The sequence below is a fragment of the Drosophila tropicalis genome, unplaced genomic scaffold, assembly GCF_018151085.1.
Source record: "Drosophila tropicalis isolate 14030-0801.00 unplaced genomic scaffold, ASM1815108v1 contig_593, whole genome shotgun sequence".
Taxonomy (NCBI): Eukaryota; Metazoa; Arthropoda; class Insecta; order Diptera; family Drosophilidae; genus Drosophila; species Drosophila tropicalis.
The window spans coordinates 21,762,025-21,770,229 of record NW_027173070.1 but is presented as its reverse complement, the minus strand read 5'-3'; positions in this window follow the sequence as shown (position 1 = coordinate 21,770,229).

The following is an 8,205-nucleotide window of genomic DNA, read 5'->3' as shown; positions in this document are numbered from 1 at the left end:
TAAAAAGTGAATGTATATAAAGCATGTTTATTATACATAGATTTGTATTGGTGTTCAATAACTTGAAAACATTACCGAATCAACAAACAAACTTTCCAACTTATCTTAGACCGAGCGAACTATCTTAGATCAAGAAACCGATCTAGGGTTACGAGTAAGAAACTCTATTATATATAGAAAGTAGTGTTTTTATTCTTTTTCCTGTGATGAGTCCAAATGGAAAATATTGAATCTATCTAAACTTGGTATTTTACTTTCGAATTAATTTTTTAAAGTCTTAAAAGCAATTACGGGTAACAAAAGAAAAAAGAATCTTGAATCTATTATATATATAAAGAAAATTTGTATCATATTATATGCAGACTGTCGGAATTTTTTCGAAATCAATATAATTCATTTCTCAGTTTTTTGTGTAAATAGATTATCATATTTTTTTGTTGCGCATCGTATGTAATAATATTAGAGTTTTTAACATCATCTCTATATGTATTGTGTATATATATTTATTTTTTGCATGCATTTGAATCTAAATATGTATGTATGCCCATTTATATGATAGAAATAATCAAATATTAATAAATGTGAAATTGTTTACAGCGAAACCGATTTAAATAGAGATCATCTACACAAGAAATATATATGCATATATACATATATATAATATATAGAACAAAAGCAATTAATAGATCCAAATCCAATTTCGAACCCGTTTCCATTCAAACAAACCGTCTCCCTCTATCCAAATCCTTTATAATGCAATAATGCTGTCTCACTCTAACTCTAACTGATGAACATGGAAAATTACCAAACGAGTATTAATAGCTTAAACGAACATATGCATATATAGTCTGTCTCTCTGTATAATACCAACAAATGAAATCTTGAAAAATATATATTTAAAAACAAAAACCTATCATATATTTTGTGAATTTTCAATTTTAATTCAAAAATTGCAAATTCAATAAAATATTAAATGATAAATCATGAAAAGTAAAAATAAAGACAAATTCTCTGTATTTGTTAGTTAATCAAATAAGTCAACTGGAAACGCTTGTTGTGGTAATTAAGACCGAAAAGAAAACGAAAAACGAAACAGAAAAAGATGAAAAAAAAAGAACAGTATAAATTATAATTATAAAACTAAAATTATAAATTAATCTCTAACTTGGTATTAGTACACTGTAAAAATAAAACTGAAGCACAACATTATTATTTAAATACATATACATTGTGTGTAAAAGAAAAGTAAAACCAACAAACAAGAAATATGAATAAATAAATTAATGTTTATAAACAATAACAAACGATGGCATAAACGATTTTAACAAACAAAAAACCACTAACTAAAGGCAAAATAAAATTAATGCAATTAAACAATGCATATGAACACTACGACATTAAACAAAAACAAAACAAAACAAACTTCATTTACCGCAACTAAACAAAATTCAGGACTTTGAACAAATTTTGTAAGTATGTAAATATGTTGCATAACTTGAGGCGCTGAATTTGCTCTGTTTTCAGTTAAAGAGGGCAAAGAATATTTGTTTTTATATGGAATTTGAATATTTTTGCAAATAGTAAGTAATGGTAATTGGAAGTACATATATGTATGTCAGAGTGTAAGTATGGACCAATGTGTATACTCTTTAATCACTCTTAAAGAAGTTATACTGGCCAACAATTGTATGCTTCATGGACTCCTGGTTAAGTTTGTCCACCATACTTATTCATTATGTTATTCATTATGTCGTACAGATGTTTGGTGGTAGCATTCAAATAAAGAAAGGACTTTTCGAATGCGTTATGTAAGTAGTGTATTAACCATACTATTGTCAGATTAATGTGGATCTAACGAAGAAGAAGAACTTTTTCTGAAAAATTTCAAAAAAGGTTAATTCCATACCCTTGTTATGTTTCGTAAGAGTAATTGGTTTTGTAAAAAATTATTATTATTATTATAAATACAGGATATAGTTGTAAACTATCAACCCTAACTATTTTTACAAGCACTGGCAACTAAGGCCTTCGGCTTAGACGGACAACATCCATACACTAGCCTGGGATTCTAGCCCGGGTCCTCGTTGTTCAGTTGCCCAAATGACTGGGTCACTTATTGTCAGACAATTTATCTACCGAGGAATGCTCGTAGAAAATTATAATAAGGGAATCCGGGTGTCTTAATTAATTAAAAACAGATATTTTTATTACATGTTTAGAATACGATTTTTTAAAACTTTAGTCGTTTGGTGATAAAGCGTAGCCCCTTTAGAAAAGTCTACTAACGATTGAAACACCTTTTCGTCCTGCAGTTGAAATTATCTTCTTTTGACCACTAATTGGCCTTAATGCCTTTAACCTAACAATAAACATATTGAAAAACAATTTATATAAGAAACAAGTGCTTTTAACAGTTTGTGAACACAATTTGGCCAATGATAAAATGAAATCATATACTTTAAGTTCAATGCTTTATATGATTTCCATAATAAATGCAAATAACAAATAGTTGTGGTTACTACACAAGAAAATATGGCAAGAATTCGAAATGAATCTACAAGTACTTAAACTTTGTGTCGCCTTTTCTTCATTGGATTAATATCAAATGTTCACTGGGTAATTGAACATGGGACTAGTTGGAATTGAAATGAAATCTAGGATTGCTGACTCTGTGGATCTATGTGCCACACTTTATTCCTTAAGTTTTTCTTCAGATTTGTTCAAGGAATTATTTAGAGAGAGAAGTTGAAAGTAGGGAGATAGAAACCAATTACTTTTTAAAGAGAAAGAAAAAATTGCATTGAATGACGAGAGACAGAGGTGGAGGAAAGGTATCAAAATCTTCAGACAATTGAAACATTTTACGCAACCAGCATCAAAATTGAAATAAAATGGCATATCTAAACAAAATAGTTAAAGAAATAATATTGAACACATCTTGACAGATATAAAATAAGAGAAACTGTTAGAAGAAGACATTTTTACTTATCTAGACGTTTGTAACGCTTGGAAGGATTCCATTTTTTCATCATCTGGAGTCAATATGGTCAAATCCATCCCACTCCCAGTAAACAGTAACTGAAAATTTAGAAATATAGAAAACCCTTATTGAAGTAGGATCATACAGAAAAAAGATGTATAATAGATAGTTAGATAGACTTGTCGCAGTCAAATTAATCTTTTTGTTAATTACTTTCAAAGTTATAGGCAAATTTTTGGTTTTAACTTAATTTCAAGAATGTTGAAAGATTTGGATAAAAGCTTAAATATATTTAAAGGAGTTTTCTACCAGCAGAAGGATATGGCATTTCGTAACTTTTATGAACAATTTGTTTGGGCAAGTCCCAAACTAGATCCGAGTGCCTTATGATAACTTGATATGCATTTGGGTTTGGGTTTGTTTTTATATCCAACTTGACATGCACTTCCACGATTTTGAAACGAAGTTGATGTTGGAGTGTTTGGCTTTGCACCTCGTTAAATCGCCAAAATCAATTAAGGCGGCTCCGTTTGACAAAGCCCCCGAAAGAGGGAGGTGTAGCGATGCAGAAGAAAAGAGACGAAAAAAGAACCAGCTAACGTATATACGAATAAGAGGAGGGAAGGGAAGAAAACTGAAACTCAAATTGAGTTTAAATTGGCATGCGAATAAATGAATGCCAAACTGGCTGCCTGGTCAAAATCAAAAAGGCAAGTTTGTCTGACCAACATACAGGCGGAACTCTGTGTGAGATCAAATAATATGATGCAAGTATGGGCATGGTCGAAGCATAGCGATGCTTCACTGTACCTGTGCTGCTCAAAGTGTTCGATTTCGCATGCATTTGGTGCGTTATCGCCCCGGAGTTTTGGCTGGCCTTTTGGTGTTAAATATTTGAAAGCAATGCCCGTTGCAGTTGTCACTCTCACAGACTATTTGCAGACTCTGGGTCCTGCTGCTGGCTGCTGGTTGCTGCCGATCTCCACAACAGAAGCTCATTTTGTTGTCATGTCTTGGTGTCATGTTGCAATGTTTTGTTGTTGTTGTTTTTGCCTGCTTTGGTTGTTACCCAAAGCCAAAGTTGCACGGGGACCGGGACAGTGAGAGGGAAATTCGTTAACGTTAACGGTATGTTGACACTTTCATATCAAGATGTGTCCCAGAGTCATGTAAATCTCTGACCTTTAGCTATTTAGCATATTGGGCACAGAATTGATATCTCCTCCTTTGAGTCTCGAAAATTCCTTTACCATATGATCACATTAGTCTGCAATTAAAGATGCTGCTCCCCTGCTCCATCTCCATCTCCATTCCACTTAGCTTCACATTCATGCTCTGAGAAACAGAGCAAAAGTTTTGCCTAATTTGATTGCCTCGCTTAGATTTGCTTTCGATGCCTAGACAAAACGTGACCAGGCCGCACCTCCTCTGGCCAACTTCACTGGCGTGCTGCATCCTTTTGAATCTCAGCTTTTGTAGAGGAGCTTGTCGTATTTCGTTTTTAATTGGCTACAACGCTCGTTCGAGCTGAGCTTAGACGCTAAGTAACATGGATTCCCGGCCAAGCTAAAAAGTCTTACCCAGGTTTCTCTCCCAGTTCTGTTTCTCTGCGCCATATTTTGCACTCAATTCCAGGTGCTGACTGCGGTATCCACCTCCAGCTCCAGCTCCAGCCTCCATCCTCCATCTCATACTCTTCAGCTTCAGCTCCCCGGCCATTCGCCGCTGTGTTAAGGTGTCGTTGCTCGATTTTCAGTCGTTTGTTTTGTTTGTTATTCGCTGACTGCTTCGTTAGCATTGTCACTGAGTTAATTTAAGCCACTTTTTTCGATGCCTACCAACTGACTCCTCTCTTAGCTTCTGCTTTTGCCACATAGTCTTCTCCAATGGAGACTCAATGTCTGTGTTGTTAAAGAAACGAAGGACTTTCCTTTTGGTTTATTTTTTCTTTTTGACCTTTTGGCTTTGACATGATGTTGTTCCAGCGTATAGGGAGAACAGCATGAGAAACAAATTCACAGTGAGGCTCGTTTAAGCTCATTAGGAAAATGTGTTGAAGTTGTCAGCCATTTACCATATAAGAAATGATATATGTCCAAACTAATCTCTCAAATTTCAAAAATGATACAAACTCAAACACTTATAAGGCATTTGCTTTTGAGAGGAGATGGTAAAAACTGAAGGGGATGGAATAAGATAAAATCGATCCGGTAAGTGACTGAACTTAGTATCCTTTGAAAACTCCTAAGTAAAGAACAAAATTTGAAACATTGTAACATTTATAGCTGCTTGGCCCTCTCCCCATTTTACGCTCTCATTGAGAGTACGAGCGTTCGGGTTTTCCCGAAGTTCTCTGGGGTTCCATGACTAGGCTAGCGTCTGCAATCAAAAAAACATGAGTTTGTCCCATCTATGTGTTCTATGGTTAGTGCAGTTATCTTTTCCGAGTTATCAGTGCAATTTTGTAAACCAAACTCCATTCGGAAGGGCTGAAAACTATTTTTAAACCGAATGAACAAGTTCATATACTCATTCACTCATTGATCTACCCAATTGTTCACTCACTTATTCAGTTGACTTACTGAATCACTTTTTCAGTTGACTCACAGACTCTCGGGTGCAGTTCTGCATTGGTTTTTAATGAATCCTTATTCTAGGTGTTCAATGACTCAAAACTTATCTAGATGATATTAAATAGATATACCCTTGGAATTTTTGTTTTTGTAGGTTTTGTGTAAAATAGGACAGACTTCCAGCTCATCCTGTATGGCGCAGGTAGCATGCTATTTTATGGATTGTTTATCTGACAGCTAATTTTTATCCGATTTTAATATGTCATTCGACGGGAAATTCCATTCACTTTTTTTTGTAGTTCAAGGAAAAATGTACTTTAGTATGAATTAGTGTTGTAAAATGAACTCGCCCAAAGGACCAAAAATTTCCATACAAAATTTATATTTTCAATTGACTCCAAATCGAAAGTTCAGTCTAAATTAATAAATTGTTGTATGCAGCTTATCTTAGTTTTGCTAGATCTACAACTTCTTTAAAGAGTGCAAACTTCTATCTGTTATATTTAAGATTTTGGAAAAAAGTCTTATTGTTAAATATAAGCCCCCCCAAAAAACGGACTTTTCTTTGTTCAAATGCACCTGTGAAAAAATCGGATTAAACTATGAAGATCATTTTGACGGTCCATTATCTGAATACAATAACCAACAAATAACCGAAAAAGTTATTCCATTAAGTTATTTAGGAGCCGAAAAAATCATAACTAAAATCCAATAAAAAAGTCTTAAATTCGTGTCCGCCTCTGTATACATATATATATTGTAGTTTGGTTATCAGATTTTGATCAAATTTGGCAGAGTCATTAATAGGGATATAAAACTGACAAATTTTATAAATAAACTCACCAATAAAACTAACTCACTCAGAAACTAACAAAGTTTTAAAGACAAGTCACTTTTGATGCCTTTAACGATTTGAAATAGTGAACCGATTTGGCTCCATAATTTGCAGTTTGGCTTAGAATTTGTAATAAGAAACTAACAACTTTTGCAATGTGAGAAAAACCGATCAAGTGATCTGGTAAGTCAGGGAACGAGTAAGTCAGTGAACAAGTGAGTAATCAAGTGAACATCTTCACTCACTCCCTTAAAGAAGTTGTTCCATTTTGTTCACTTACTAGGGGTTAATCAAAATGAATTGATTAGGCCCAATATGACATACAAAATTGCCACAATCGCCTACTTTTTTCGATCTACTTTGTAAGTTGGCCAATTTACCATCGGTAGGACAAAGCACATACCGACAATTTGCCTTTTAATGCAATATTCTCAGTTCAGTTGGCTTGGCTGGCCTGTCCTGTCATGTGAAATTTGAATTCCAAACTGCCTGTAACAATCACAAACTGTCAGATTTGTGCAAATATCAATAGAAATGTGTATTTTTTCAGTGACTTTGATGTTGATGTTGACACTTTTCTTTAGTTTCGGGGTTTGTAAGAAAGTTAAATGAGTTTTTGATGGCAAAAATGTTTGATCGATTGTTTTCCCCCTGCCAGAAAAAAATGTCAATGTCCCTTGGGCCAGACCTGCTCTGCAATGGATTGGAATGTAATGAAATGCAATGAAATTGTTGGCCATTTTCTTGGGTAATGAGCTTAACTCGTGTACCACAATTATACAGTTGTTAAGTGATGGTTAAAACGACAGTTAATTGTCATATTACTATATACACATTTCGAGTCGCTTTCATCGTTGGTATTTTCCCTTCGCCTCAATCGTTGTTTCCTTCACTGTTGGCCTGGTCTGGCCTGCCAAATGAGTTCGTCATGAACAAATCAATTTTGAATGCAATGCAATGAACTATAACCTAAAAAACCAAACCAAAAGGTAAGAGACGGTAAACCAAAAAATATAAAATGTACAAATGCAGTAAAAATGCAAATTTTTGCCTCTCTGATGGTCTTTTCTTTTCTTAAGCCATCTCTCTTCCTGTATCGCTCTCTCTCTCTGTCTCTTGTGCCAAGGCATTTTGTTGACCTTTTGGGTATTTGTAAAGTGCTCTGTAAACTGTAGGGTATTTGGTGAGTGTATTAGGCAGATCTTACCTAATTTTATACAAAAAAGTATTCCTTCAATTCAATCAAGTTTTTCTTAAACAAACTTTATAATAAACATAAAAGGGCTTAATTTCATTGCCTACTTTATGGGGCAAAGGATTTCTAATATCTGTTGATTTGATTTAAATACAAATGGAAATGGATTGAGTAAAATAATCTATACAAGGTTCAACTTCGAAAAGTTAATGCAAAAATCTTTCATTTAACAAATCAGAATGAAAAGTACTTAATTATATACTAAGTATTTGAGTGAAATATGTGGAAACTCTGGATGGTCTTGATCTAGTTTGGTTGTAGTCCCTTCTGAGTTAGTTTTCCAAAGGTAAATTTAAGTCGACTCTCCTAGAGAGCTTTTCAAATGGCGGGTGTCTGGTTGCCTGACTGGAACATGAATGAAAACATTTGTTGTGTTTTTTTTGTTGCTTAGTTGGGCCTTGAGGCATCTTGAGAGCAGGTGGAAAGACCGACTATCTCCATTTCCAGGTTTAACTCCATCTTCATCTCCATCTCCATCTTCAACGGCAACGCCATTGCCATCGCGTTGATCGTCTGTGTGGCGTTAATAGTTTTGTTGCTCTCCTGGCCGGGGCATATTTTT